This window comes from Capricornis sumatraensis, chromosome 1, assembly GCF_032405125.1.
Source record: "Capricornis sumatraensis isolate serow.1 chromosome 1, serow.2, whole genome shotgun sequence".
NCBI classification, from domain to species: domain Eukaryota; kingdom Metazoa; phylum Chordata; class Mammalia; order Artiodactyla; family Bovidae; genus Capricornis; species Capricornis sumatraensis.
The window spans coordinates 221,553,264-221,569,321 of NC_091069.1; the positions used below are offsets into that span (position 1 = coordinate 221,553,264).

Sequence of the window (16,058 nt, forward strand, 5' to 3'; positions counted from 1 at the left end):
AACAAAGAGAGAAAAGGCCAATGTTTTCCAGAGGCAATAAGATGATAATTTTCCAACTCTCTCTTGGGAACATGCTCTGAGTTTTATTCTGCTCTGAGTTTTATAGTATGAGTCGGATCTGAGGTAGGTAGGTACTGTACAGGCAGGATATACTAAATGTCCAAACCTTCTTCTAGCTTTTTTAATTCACTGTGAATTACTTGAGGAACTTGTTATCTGAATAAAAGAAACAGGCTGGAGCACAGAGCTAAGCTCACGTGGAGCATCACATTCACTAATACCAACAGAGATGTCTAGCAAGGATGCATGCATGCTCAGCCACTTCAGTCATGTCCAACTCTGTGATCCTATGGCCTGTAGCCCATCAGGCTCCTCTGTCCATAGGATTCTCGAGGCAAGAATACTGGAGTGGGTTGCCATGCCCTCCTCCAGGGGATATTCCTGACCCAGGGATCGAACCCATGTCTTCTGCACTGTAGGCAGATTCTTTACCACTGAGTCACCGGGGAGGCCCCAGAGATGTCTAGAGCCACCCTTTATCTTTCACTTCATACCTCCCTCAAGTTGTAGAATGGAAATTTTAGTTTTGTGCAACTACACCTTCCAGGGGTAAGCTGGCCCCTGCTTGCACTGGCAGGCTTTAGCTGACTATGTACATCTCTTCTTAAATCTATATTCAGTGACCTTACATTGGTAATCTGAAATCAGTCACGGTGTGAGTATTTCAACCACAGAAACCAGTAAATGTGACAAATCAAGGGGGTTTGCTTTTTCTTTCCCTTTGAGGAAGCAAGTTATTAAACATTTTCCAGGATACCACTGGATTCATCTATCCCAACTAGGCAGTCAGAATCCAATTAAGCATCTCATGATAAGTAATAATTGAAAAAAATTAACTGAACACTATTTTAAATAAAAAGTACATGAGACATGGAGAATAATTCAGTTCAGCAATCTGCTAGCAAGCAAATCAGCTTGAATTGATCTCATAAAACAAATGATTTGAAACTTTTAATGTCATCTGTCCTACCCAAGTGATAAGGTAAAAATATATATGGTTCCCACTAATGTCAACTAAGAAGGAAGCAACAACCATTTCATGTTTATGCATGTGAGAGTATGTTCAGGTGCTTCAGTCATATCTGACTCTAAGCAACCCTATGGACTGTAGCCTGCCAGGCTCCTCAGTCCATGGGATTCTCCAGGCAAGAATACTAGAGTGGGTTGCCATGTCCTCCTCCAGGGGATCTTTTCAACCTAGGGATTAAACCCAGGTCTCCTGCCTCTCCTGCATTATAGGTGGATTCTTCACCAATTGAACCAGCATGTAGCTGAAGTCAAATGACAGAACATGTGGATACATTTAAATTGTGTTATTCTGGGGAGATAAAGTTTTAATCACCAGGGGAATAATTAGTCTTTGTTTATAAGTATTAAATGTAATTTCTGAGAGAGTCAACACGTTTTCCCTTCAAGGAAAATTAACAAATAACATTTGTTAATGTACGCTTCCCAGGTGGCTCAGTGGTAAAGAATCCGCCTGCCAATACAGGAGATGCAGGTTCAATCCCTGGGTCGGTAAGATCCCTTGGCAACCCACTCCAGTATTCTTGCCTGGGAAATCCCATGGACAGAGCAGCCTGGCAGACTACAGTCCATGGGGTTGTAAAAGTGTTTGACAGGACTTCGTGATTCAACAACACTTAAGCAACTGATACCCTTCCATAAATTATGTCTGCAGTTTATGTCTGCAGGAGATACCTTTTATAATTCAGAGATTAACCAATATGGATCACTCAATTCATTTTACAGAAAAGACAGCTAACCAGTACTTTTAAATGCAATCCATAAACATAAAAGAAGCAAAGTATGTTGTATCAAATGGATAAAAGCAAAAATGAAAGAAAAAAAAAAAGAGAGAGAATGCCATCACTTAGATAACTCAATTAATTCTCTTCATTCCTGAAAGCAAAGGAAAGACATCCATTTAAGAAGAAAACTAACTGAACTTGAATATTTAAAAGTGAATGAAATATGTATTTTTTCAAATAGCTTTTGCTGTCTTTTCTATTCTTTATTCTGACAAGTCACTTAAATCCCAAAGGTAACTTTCAACTCTACTTTTCTCTTTAATCATGTCTTTTTCCTTTTTTTTTTTTTAATAAAATGGGCTTATAGAATTTTTAAGATGCCTGTGATTGAATACTACACTTACTATCTTCATCAATACCTCTGTTTAAATTCAAATGAATAAGAATGTTTTTAATAAAATGTATCAGATAGTGATACATTTATACATCATCATGAATAAACTTGTATATGACTTTAAAGCTCCCTGAATCATAACTGTTTTTTTAAGTTTAATAATTCTTTATACACATGTTGACTGGTCATGGGATGCCAAAAACAATCCTCATTGGTATGGCATATGAAATTTAACACTCTAAAGTTAACAAATCCTGTTTTTCTTCAGTACAGCCTACATAAATACTCATTCCTTAACACATACACACACGCACCTCTATCTTTAATTTTAATTTCTCAAGTGTATTCTGCTCTGTGAGCCCTGGAGACCTCCACATTTCTAATTTCCCTCATTTCATAATTTCGCTATGAATTCTACTTGTTCCTTCGCCATCACCCATATCTTGACATACTGACCACGGACCAACCTTATTTTTAACTCTGCATCTCACTTTCTTCATTCTATATTATCTCATGGTAGCTTAGACTTTCCTGATTAATATTGCTCATACAGAAGCAAGAAAAAAGGTGGGGAAGGAAAGGCACCATTTGAGATTCAATTTCTCCAACTCTGTTTTCCACATATGCTTCCTTTCTCCTGTTCCACACCACCTCACCTCCCTCCCCACCACCGAGCCAAGAAAACACACCACTCATACCCTGAGAACCCTAATTATCACATTACTGAAACAAAAGTGGTCTTTAAGGATCCCTCCCACATTCACTCTCTGGGTGACTTCCTTGCTCCTACAAGGCTCCCTTCTCAGAGACAGGAACTTAGCACCAAAGATATATATAAAAGCTACCACTGTTTATGTTTGTATAGCAATTATTATTTCCTATAATCCTCACAACAGTCATTTGAAATCCTCAAGGCAGGTGCTACAACCTTATTGTAGAGGTAAGGAAACCAGCTTTGAGATGTGACGTGTCTGGCCAAGTATCACAGAATTAGTGAGCAGCAGTGGTCCTGATGACAATCAGGGCTTTTGAAAGCTCGCCCACCTCCTCCCCTGCATCACTTTTAAGGACAGAAGATAATACTGCTAATCACATCTACCATTCCTGAGGGCCTCTATGAGCAAAGTACTGTACTGGGCTTTCTACGAACACACTCTCCTAGCAGCTTGCAGAGACAGATAAGGCATACTTCCCAGTTCAGGACTGCACGAGCCTCGTTTAGGAAATGTGTAAAGAGAAGCCTCAAAGCCACATCAATAAGTACATGGTGAATTTGGAGACAGAACCAGGTCTTCTCATTCCTCAGCTATCTCCCTGCCAAAGGACTCACTACATTTGAGGTTATAAGCATGGTAGTATCCCAAGAAAAATGTATGACTCTGCATTAAAATATACTGGGGGAAATGTAAGAGCATACACATGTGCACACACACAAACACATACACCACATACATGCATACGTATATACATCTCTAGGGACTACAGAACAAAAATAATTATATTTCTATAATTTTTAGAAACTAAAACGAAAATCATTTCTACAACAAAGTTAATATTCTGAAGGGAACAGTATCTTATTTTATTCCACACAATTAATTTCAATTTTCTAGAAGGCATACACTTCAAGACACATGCCCTGTCAGATGGCTCCTCTTCCACTAGAACAGGGATCATGAACAGCTCAACTTCTAACCCTTAAGAAATACAGAGAAAAGGGGAGACGTATCTGCGTAATATCTGAAACCATGCCACCTTTTACGAGTGTCCTTTTAAACCTGGGTTACTAGTAGCTTCCTTAGCACATCTTCTATGTATATTCTAGAAGTCCACTGTCTCTTTTAAGAAGCAGATACTGGAAAAGTTATCTTAAAGAGATCAGAGGCTTCTCTCACAACAGTTGAATGCTGCTGATGACACACAAAAACTGAGAAGGACATTAATCCATCTCAGAAAAGAACACAGTAATAAATTCTTTGGACAGTCTATATATAAAGTGTGCTGGGATATCGGTTTATTTTAGTTTGAGACTATTAAAATTGCCTCTGAGTGTAATAAAGCATAAGTCACAGAGACTGTTGTCTTTCTTAGCACCCATTTTCATGAATCAGAAAATGGTTTCATAAAACCATGAAAACTGATGCTCTGCCTCGTGATTATCACCAACCCAGGCGGCTCTGCTGTACTAGATAACAAGGAATATCATTCAACTGAAAACAGTCTTTCCATTTCACACCATTCTGGAATTCTTGCTGTTTCTCATGACACATAAAGTGTCATGAAATTGGAGCCAGAAGCAATTTTAAATATATTCTTTAAAAAAAGCAGGCTCTTTTTGGGCTCTGGTAGCTGCGTGGCCATGATGGCCACTTCTGTTACTGTTGTTTATTAATTCACAGGGGCACAGGTACTATATTAAACGAACAAGCCCCACAGTCACTCCCCCGTATTTGGGGATGACTTAAACCAACACATGGCAAAAATACACAGTATCTGGTGCTGCTTCTCCTCTCTGTGCTTTCGATTCAATCTATCAGAATAACTGAAGGCAAAAGAAGTGGGCGGCAGAGGATGAGATGGTCAGACAGCATCACTGATACAACGGACATGAATTTGAGCAAATTCCTGGAGATAGTGGAGGACAGAGGACAGTGTAGTCCATGGGATCACAAAGAGTTGGACAGAACTTAGTGACTGAACAACAAATCAGAATAATGAAGTTGCCTGGAAGCAGACTAAATAACTCTTGGAAATAAAGCCACAGTTAGTGAATAATTTTCATCTTAAATTGGCTTCAAAATACACATTCTTTCATAAAACAATAGGTGAATATTTATATTCAGTACATTAGTCAAAGTTCTGGACTATATCTAATAACTTAGTTAGCCTAGCAGTTCCTCATGTTCTGCTCACTAATTAATGACCACATCTTTCTAACTGAATGCTCACTTGACAGTGAAAGAAAATTAAATCTGCAAGAGAAGTTTAACTGTATAGTCTCACAAAACTTGTTTTTAAACTTCAACTTATCTTAAATAAGTTACACTTAAATATTTTATGCTAAAACTAAAATCTGAAATTAGTCTCAATTTCCAAAACTATCAAATGCACAGTAATAAGTCAAAGTTTAAAATATTTTGCCTCCTTTTATTGAGTCCATGTCAAATTTTATTCACTGTCTCTGTCTGATTTTAGTCAAAAATTTAAATATTTATGTCCTACTCACATAATCCTGGGAGAAGGCAATGGCAACCCCCTCCAGTACTCTTGCCTGGAAAATCCCATGGACGGAGGAGCCTGGTAGGGTATAGTCCACGGTGTCTCGAAGAGTTGGACACGACTGAGTGACTTCACTTTTACGCCTTGGAGAAGGAAATGGCAACCCACTCTAGTGTTCTTGCCTGGAGAATCCCAGGGACAGGGGAGCCTGGCGGGCTGCTGTCTGTGGGGTTGCACAGAGTCGAACACGACTGACGCGACTTAGCAGCAGCAGAACATAACCCTTGGGGCTTAAATTTATAAAGCAACATTTAAACTGGACATAGGCTTTGCTCCTGGTATTTGTATATATAAACTCATTTAATCCTCACATCCACACTGTAAGGTAGATAATGTTATTGCCAAGTTCCCTGATGTAGTACCAGGTCGACCTAGTACTTAAACCAAGGAAAGTCTCTACGATGCTACTTTGCCTCTCAGACAGTCAGACTTGGATGGGGTGTCATTCTTTTTTGTTTATTTGTAATACTTTCATTTAGTCATTTGCTCATTCCTTCACTCCATAAACATGGACTGAGTGCCCAGATAAGTGCAAGGCTCTGGAGAAACAATGATACGTGACACAGAATTTATGCCTCTTGGTTTGTCAGGAATTAGACTTTTGATGGAATAAATAAAATCTACTGAGAAGACTGCTAAAATGACAGGTAAAGAAATTCTATAGATGCAAACTTGGAGAGAACCATTTAAACATTTTGAACCTCAGTATTTTCCTCTGAAAAACTGGGCATAAACAAGTATCACTTTTTGAAAAGAAATCATTCTAAACCCCTAATTAAATACAGGGCTTCCCAGTGGCTCAGCGACAAAGAATCTGCCTGCAATGCAGGAAACGCAAGAGATGCTGGTTCGAAACCTGGGTCAGAAAGATCCCCTGGAGGAATAAATAGCAACCACCCCCAGTATTCTTGCCTGGAAAATCCCATGGACAGAGGAGCCTGGCAGGCTACAGACCACAGGATCACGAAGAATCGGACACGAGTGAAGAGACAGCACTCACTCAGAGCAGCAGGTCTCCTCCCTGAGTCTGGCAGTTTACTGACTGAAATCTTCTGCCTGGACTTCAGATTAAATACGTATCAACTTGATGCTAACTTACTCAGTACACACATGCCCTGCTTCACTCTATAAATGAAGAATTTGGGGGCATTTACTTTTCATATGGTAAAAAAACATAAAACTTACAGTGAAGGAATTGAGAATATAAAACTCCAATTTAACAGATTTGCATTATAACTTTAAAGAACAAAGGGACCATGAGTAGAGATTTCAGCTATGGCAATCCCTTTCAGTATTTTCATTAATCTGTATGATCCTTAAACTCAAGTATATCTTTTAATAGCAAAGCACTGACTTGTCTGTAATACAGTCATAAAAAACTGAAAATTTTAATCCATTTTTCATTAAAGCCTCATATAGGATGGACAGGCAAGCGAGACCATGAATAAAAGGAATTTGCAGTCCCCATCAGCTGCCTGACTCTCAAATATGCTTTTATAAACAATTTTGTCTATTATCACATCTCTCTCCTTGAATGACTCTATATCCAAGTTGCAACTATTTTACCTCCTCCATTCAATCTGAGGGGATCAAGCTTTAATTTTAAAAGGTTCCTAGTGTTCACCTAAGACAGGAAAAGATTACATTTGTGCTGATTTCTAATCTGTAATACTTCACCCATCCAGGAGTGCTGTCTGGGCATTCTCAACACTGACAGGACAATGATTGGTGGGCTGTGAAGGTTTCATGAGCCCCCAGATTTCAGAGTTAAGTGCTGGTGTGCACTTTTACAACTCTCATCAGATTCTCAAACAGATCACAAGCCAAAAAGATGAGGCTCTACTGAGACACTCTTCTTTGAGAGATAATACACATGAGATTTAACAAGGGGCTCAATAAACAACTGTGGAATTACTGTCTTACTCTTGAATTAACCCACGGGCATCTACTTCCTACTCATCTATCTGTCTCTTCTTGCCCACTCCCATGAACAGGAACATGAAGGACAAAGCAAAACTTCTGTGCACCGTCTTCTCAAAGTGCTCCAAAAGGCTACATTTTCTAGCCTCTCTTCTCAAAGTGCTCCAAAAGGCTACATTTTCTAGCCTCTCTTGCAATTAAGTTGTGCCATGTAACCAACTCTAGCCCAGAGACCCTGAGCATAAACAGTGGTATAAATTCTGAAAAGTGATGACCAGAAGGCAATGCTCTTTCCCAGACTCTCTCTGCCAAAACTTTAGGCACCTCAGAAGCCACATGTGGGAGGAAAATGGAGCATAATTCCTGAGCTGCTGGACACAGGACTGCACCATTGACTTTACAGGGCAAGAAAAACAGCTCTTGGTTGAGATAAGCTACTGAAATTGGGATGGTCTGTTTACTGTAGCTGCTGCTGCTGTGGATAATCACAGCCTATCTACGCATCCTCAGATTAAAGATAAAAAGTTTATCAGACAAAGTTTAAATCTCTCTATGTGTTAATTTTAAATGGGGCAGAGTTTTCTGCAGGTGCTAGTTCTATATTCCTGTAAACTACTCACTACAAACCAAACTTACACTAATTTATTTTGTAACATACTGCATAATCCCAAAAGCTTATACCCACACACTCCTCACCCCGAAACAAATAAAGATAAAACATAGCTTAAGGTCCAAAACAAAACAGCTATTTGTACATGCATTCAAGCAACACAAAATGAGCATTTACACAGTGGTGCTGGCCACTGTAGATCCAAAGCTAAGGGCCAGAGTCCCTGCTGCCTCCCAGAGGATGCAGATCAGTAAACATTACAAGAGCAACAGTATCGGATGCTATGGGATCACCACTCGAGCCTGGGGGAATGGAAAAACCAAGGGAGGCTCCCCAGAGGAACTGTCCCCGGAGTTGAGTCTAGAAGAACAAGTCATTAACTAAGAAAACAAGGGTGAGGAGGTTTTTATGAGAAAACAGAATGATGAGAAAGCACTAATGTGAGATAACTGGATGTATGATGGGAAAAAAAAAAAAAAAAAAAAAACCTGCAGGGAGGCTGGAGAGGAGCTCTAGATGGAAAGGCAGTTTGACGCGGCCTGAGAGACACAGGCCAGGGCAAAGCTCTGAAACTCTGCTTGAGTGTAAAATACAAATGCATTTAGTTGCACTGAGGAGCTTCAGCTACATGCAAAAAAGTCCAGTAAATTCTCTTTTCACTTTTTTTCTGTTACATGTACTTTCTAATTCTCTTTGTTAGGGCTTTGTAGATACACCCATCATTTAATAGTGGATATTTAATTTCCAAATACAGGTGGTTGTTGCTTTTTTTAAGTATCTTTGATATTAATTTCTCATTTAAATGCTTTCCTCTCTGCAGTCACCCTCTATGTTTTTTCAGTCTAACTTTATTGAAGTTTTCAATGGCTAAGTTCAAGCTTTCTCTTGGTAAATGTCACAGTGCGCTTGAAAATAAGTGGATTATTTTCAAATTTCTTTTGATATTGATTTCTAACACAATTCCACAATAATAAGAGAACAGATTCTGTATGATTCCAATACCTTAAGACCATGAAATTTTTGCCCCTTGTTTTATGTCCCTGGATATGTTCTATTGTTTCCTAGTCTATGGGAACTTGAATAGAATTTGTATCCTACTATTGAGTGAAAATCATATAAATCTTAATTATGAACTGAACTGATTGAATTGATTCATCATGCTTTTCAGATCTACTATAACCCTCTATTTTTCCGGATATTCATTCTAGTTAAGTTTTGAGAGTTTGGTATTAAAACTCCAGCTAAAAATCTTAATTAAGCTACTTGAAACAATAACTGTAATATATAGTGGAACTATATAACCTTGTTCTGGATTTTCCAAGTTTCCTGGACGTCCCTGTAGCTCAGACAGTAAAAAACCTGCCAGCAATGCAGGAGACCCACCCTGGTTCGATACCTGGGTTGAGAAGATCCCCTGGAGGTGGAAATGGCAATCCACTTCAGTATTCTCACCTAGAGAATCCCATGGACAGAGGAGCCTGGCATGCTACAGTCCGTAGCGTTGCAAAGAGTTGGACACAACTGAGCGACTAACATTACTACTACTATACACTCATAATTTAAAAAAGAAAAGAGAAAAAAAAACAAAATACAAATGCAATTAAAGGACCTTCTCAAGTTTTTCTAGGCCCTTTCAGGAGAAAATAAGATGTTTGTGCAACTGCACAATAGTCATCATCAATCAGTGTGTTTATACGATTTGGGGTAATGTTAATAAAAACACGGCAAAATGAGTATATGAAAGTTGTCACTGGCAATGGTTTATTCATTTATTGATTCACTCCTCAGTTCTTCCTTCTCTACTTATTCTGAAGAGAAATAAAACCAAGTATTTTCAGAAGGAATAAAATCAAGTGGCTTTCAGTATAAACTTTACAGCTTTATATAATTTAGCAATTTGAATGGATATGGTATTTTATTTTCAGTAGCTAGTGTAAAATCATGAAAATAGTACTCAGTTCATAATCTGTGTCTATAAAGCTCTACTTAAAAAAAAAAATCATTGTTAATTTATGTAAAAAACAGCAGCCATGAAACAAATAGTAATATACTTAGTATAAACAAATAGAAACATATTTACCATATGTTATCTAAATGGGAAAAGACAACTTTTCCTTTTTAATTTTTGCATCAAATTGTTTTTTCCAAGAAACAATCAGAAAACATAATTTAACTATTCAAATCAAGGGATTTGTGACTACAGTGTGGATCAGACCAAAGTGAAGGACACTATCTAATCTTTAGTTGATATAACAGTGTGTAGACCATAGCATTTAGCAACCATTAACTTTGCATAATTTTTTTTCATAATTATCCTTAGATATTTCCAGTTTCTACAATGAATTATGGTTAAAATTTTTATCTGGCTTTGGAGGTATCCATTTCTGAGACCTTAGTTATGTTTTGCTATGCTGTAACTTTCTTAACCAGAAGACGGAAAAAGTACCATATTAATAATCTGTCCCATTCATTTGAAAATGAGGATTGGTTTTAGAAACAGCTTTTAAGGTTCACCTAGATCGCTAATTACCCTTCAACCTTGTATTATGATGGACAGACCAGGCTGCAAAACATCCCCTGGTAGCACTGGCTTTTGGGATTACTGAAATACATTATGGACTGCATGAAAAGGGAGTTATTAAGCAATGCATATATGGTTATTAAACAATATATTCATGTCCATGTCCTCACAAAATTTACAGTCATGGTGAGACTACAAGGCAAGCCGAGTTAAACTAAAGGATTTAAAAAGCAATACATAACTGTGAGTGTGAACAAGGCTGCGAGTCATCCAGACAACAAACAAGATAGAACCGAAGGTACCGAGGTGATAGGAGGTCTCCTTTGCTGAGTACCTCCTTCAACACAACCTTCAGAACCTGGAATTGCTTGGCTCAAGATCCTTTCTAAGATCAACCTTCCTGTCCACTTTTTTACTCTTTCAACTTCTTTGATCTCTTGCACCCTCCATTATCCTTATTTTAATGAGCATTCTTTTCTTCTCCATGGACTCGTATATCTTCCTTTAGTGGGAAAAACATGCTTCTATTGGAACCTCCACTATTCTACAAGAATCTTCTCTGCTCTGAACTCTCCAGCTAACACCCACTTCTCTTTGTTTTATTGCTGATTATCTTGATAGAGTTGTCTAAACTTGTTCTCATACATATCTTCCAACGTACGAGTGACTCATCTTCTTGGAATCTGGTCTGCAATGAGGATTCTACCTCTTCCCCTCCCAACTCTAGTCAAACTGCCTTCTCAATAGTTGCTGGTGCCCTTCTAACTGCCAGAATCAATGTCCTTCTCTCATGTCTTGTCCTCTCTATCATCTGGTGCCATTAACTACTTCCTTCTTTAGTCTTTTGCATTTCTTGATAATGTATCATTTTCCTTTCTCCAAATTTTATTAATTTGCTTTTTCTCTGTCACTTTCTTGCTTTTTCTCCCATCTGACTGCAGATTATAGAGAGATGCATTAAAAATTTTTTTTCTATCCTTTCTGCCTATCGTACATCCTCTGAGTATGACACAGCACTCTTCTGTAACACAACACTATCAATTCTACGTGAGTGACTTTCAGGTGCTTTTTTGTAAATTCAAACCATCCCCAACCAAATCAGTTATCTGTGTATTCTCTCTGAAAAAAAACCAAACACACCTATTATTTCTTAACTTGGCTAATGACAATGCCTCAACCCTAATCATCCAAACTATAAACAACAAGGTCATTTTCAGCTAACTTCCCTGGATACACTTTGAGAAATAAGTGATAAACAGTAGCATAATGCAAAACATTCACAGTGCCTCTTTTTAAGTAAGTATTTCTTCAAAGCATCACATCCATTTTCCTGAAATATCTCTGAGTGGGCTATGTGATTTTTATTGTTCAAGATGGACTACTATGAAAAATAGGAACTAAATAATTTCCTATTATTAGGATGACTAAGAGATTAGTCAGAAATGATATCCAGCTTTTCTAGTTCAGTGATTTCCTCTAGGCCTTGCAGAGATAGTAAAAACTTTCTCCAGTAAAGCTCAGATAAAATCAAAAGCTGGTGTTTTAAAAAGCTGTTCATTCAGAAGGCCAAGTTTCTATTCTCTCTCCTTTTTTATTTTTCAACATGCCATGGATATAATGTTACATTCAACTATCCATTTACAAAATAATAAGAAATAAGTTTCCAGCTGTTTTATTCACTGAATAAAGTCACTGATGTTTGCATTTTTCTTAAATGTTGTTTATGTACTTTTTCAAATGATGAAACAAGACACAGTAGGTAACATACGTCAAAGACTAGCTCTATAAATTGGCACTAAGATAAATACAACAGCTAGAAATAATTACGTAGTAACCCCTGAAGAACTGTTATTCCAGTATTTTCAAATGTCTACAGAGTGTGTTTACATAAGTGCTCTATTTAGCACAAGGGATACATTCCTGGAGAATGAGCCCCAGGAGAGGCACCGTAGCCAGTGCTTACGCTGATGTGAGCTTGCTCCTTTATCAGCAGAGGCTCTTCCTTTCTTTTCACATTCCCACCTCAGTGCACTTCTGCAACTACTCTTTCTGTTCCCACGTTGTAGGAAAGTTTATTAGATTTATTATGCTCTCCATAATGTCCCAAGACTTGCAAAAAGCCTTAACTTCATACTGACATTTAATTTGTTTCCCCTATCTTGATTTACAAGAGTTAAAACCCTGCCATGACAGTATCAAGTCCACTGCTTTTTTTTTTTTTTAATATTCTATACTTTTGGATGTTACTGTGGCTGGCTAAATGTTTAAAAATACATAGTGCATGGTGTCCTTTTAACACAATTATTGTCAAAATCGAATAAAAACAGGGATAGAGAACACATTAACTTCTTCTAAACTACTGTAATTTTCTTAATCCATTTCTATTTATCTTATTGAGGATGTAATTAAATGGACAAATATTTATTTTTAGAATAGGACAAACTGCCTTTTTGCTTATTTGTGTTTTCTCCTCTACTGATTCCCAAAAACCCTATAAATTCAGGTAGGATAATTCAACCTACATAAGCAATATCTTATAACCTAAGACATTCTCATCATACTGTAACAACTGGTTGTTGCCACCACAAGAGAAAATGAGGAATTTCACCTTTTTCTTTCAATGAATTCTTTAAGATACCTTAAAATAAGCATTGTTTTCTAAAAATAATAAACAGGAAGAGGAGAGTGTTACCACTAAACACATTTATTTATTCAATAAATACACATTAGCTTATTCAGCTGTTTGAGGAAACAATAGATATTGTTGATATAGCAAATTTTATATTATCTACATTTGTTAAAAAACCATTTTCTCCTTAAGGGCAGATGCTTATTTTCTAAACCTTAACTTTCTTACCACCATATTCACCTTCACTTTTGTAAAATTATTTTGGGCAACGGAAAAGTCTCAAAACCGTAAAAGAAATTTTAAATATGATCTTGACTTTTTCACATTACTTAACTTTAAGGAAAAGAAGAGTTTGAACTCATTTTTTCTCCATCTCACAATTCTTCAATAGATTAAAATTTGTACTACCAATTATAAAAAAATCATTATGTTTTCAATACTCATCTTCATGAGAGCAATATACAAGTGTACCATTAGTGGTCAGGATTTAGGCAAAGATTTACTAATCATGGTAAATACTTTTGAACTTGCAATTATTTTGCTTGTCAGATAAATGAATTATTTCCCAAATAAGATGAAAGTCGAGTTTGCAAGAGATGCTGTGCTATGTATTACCCCTATCAGATTTCATGTGGTCCAGGGAGGCAAGGTGGGTATGCTTCCAGGGACACACGATACACACAAGGCAAAATGGTGATTAAATAGAAACGTCACAATACACTAAATAAGCAAGTCAGAATCCAGGGCTTTGTAACTCAGTCTCAAATGATTCGTAGTCTTCTTTGTTGTAAAGTTCCTGGCTTCCATTGAAAAATGCAAAAAACAAAACAACTTACGCTTACCAAAATGAAGGGGGAGGGAATCATGCCGAAGGGGGAATATAGGATTAACAGATGCACACTACCATATATGAAACAGATAAACAAGGGTTAATGGTACAGCACAGGAAACTTATAGTATATATATCTTATAGTAAATATATATTACAGTAAACTGTAATGAAAAAAATTTTAAAAAGAACATAGACAAATACATATATATGTACTACCACTGGAAAAGACCCTGATGCTGGGAGAGACTGGGGGCAGGAGGAGAAGGGGGCAAAAGAGGATGAGACGGTTGGACCACATCACCGACTCAATGGACATGAGTTGAAGCAAACTCCGGGAGACAGTGGAAGACAGGGAAGTCTGGTGCACTGCAGGCCATGGAGTCGCAAAGAGTTGGACACAACTTAGCGACTGAACAACATATATGTAACCAAATCACATGTCTGCCTGCAATGCGGGAGACCTGGGTTCGATCCCTGAGTTGGAAAGATCCCCTGGAGAAGGAAATGGCAACCCACTCCAGTATTCTTGCCTGGAGAATCCCATGGATGGAGGAGCCTGATGGGCTACAGTCCACAGGGTCGCAAAAGAGTCAGACACGACTGAGCGACTTCACTTTAACTATACACCTGAAACTAAAACAACACTGTAAATCAACTATACTTCAGTAAAAAGATGCCGAAAACTTAACAAACAAAGCAAAAACTGACCTGACTCCGTAAGAACTGGTATATTTGAGTTACAGGGGGAAAATGGTCTACTGAAAGACCTAAACATGAAAATTTAATTTTAAAATGTCTTTGGAATAGAAATTCATAACAAAAATAATTAAAAGATAATTTTAATTTAATTTGTGGTTTTGTTACTAAAAATAATTAACTGAATTAGCATTTTAAAAATAACTTTATTTTTCAATATGTCATTTTTCAACCCCTGTAAAGACATTTCAAAATAACTTAGGTTCTAAATTGAAACTAAAATTAAACTTTCCTCCGAGTTGAGATGTCCTTTTTAAAGAGGTCTATTTCCATGTAGCAATCTTAATAAGGCACAGTTAGGTGTCCTTTGTTATATGACAGTTCATTACAGGTTTGCAAATAAATCAACACAGTTTCAAAACTCTAAATACATAAGAAAGTACAAGTTCAAGCCCTCAACCCTGATCTTTGAAAATGTAATACAGACTACATATTTTCTAAATTAAAGCGATTTTGTCCAGGGATTTCATGTGGGGCACAGGACAGGGTGTCCCCACAACCCTTGTAGAAGCTGGGTCGTAAGTTTCTTACCCAGGGTCAGGAATCATGAAAGCAGCTTCTAAAGCCTTTGTTATTTTCATGCTTTTAATTGAAGGTGCTCTGTATTTTCCTCTTGGGCAACCTTCACTTACTGTTGTAGAGGACCATGGTGGCTTTAATTAGCCTAGGCAAACTCGGAAAACAGAACTCAAGACTCTACTTTCCTAACCACAGCGCAGTAAAGCAAAGTCTAGGAGAAAAGCCGAAATGGGAACTATCCCAGGCAAGTGTGGTTATCCCACAGTACAGCATCATTCTGAGAGTCATCAGGTTTATTCCATCAAATAAATAACCTCTTGCATTTATCCATGGTAAAATAAACTCTTCTCAGGAAAATGACGGGACAATAAGGAGAAAAGCAAGAAGAAAAGAAGGGAAATAACCAAAAGTTTCTTTAAAATAATGTCTAACCTATTTATGTGAAAGGTATGAATTTTTAAAAAAATAAGGAAACAACAGTTTAAACAGATACTGGTAAAACTTTCTGACTATAAGACACTGAAATGCAGAATTGATGTGGATACCTTCTAAATCGTCCAAAAGGGCAGCATTGCTAAGCCCCGTCTCCCAATGATATAACTTCAGATTATTTATGTTTTAAGTGCAGTTCCCTCCCATCAGTCATTCATAAGCTTTTGTCAGTTTGGGACTCCACACTACCACATGAATTTGGCTTCTGGCAATTGACCTCTTGGAGAAGGAAATGGCAACCCACTCCAGTATTCTCGCCTGGAGAATTCCATGAACAGAGTAGCCTGCCGGGCTACAG

General features: G+C 37.5%; 1 protein-coding gene across 6 annotated transcripts in view; it reads right to left on the reverse strand.

The window, feature by feature from the left end:
* The window catches only part of MBNL1 (muscleblind like splicing regulator 1), a 157,405-nt gene that overhangs the window by 92,931 nt on the left and 48,416 nt on the right, over positions 1-16,058 (reverse strand). The window lies entirely within an intron of this gene.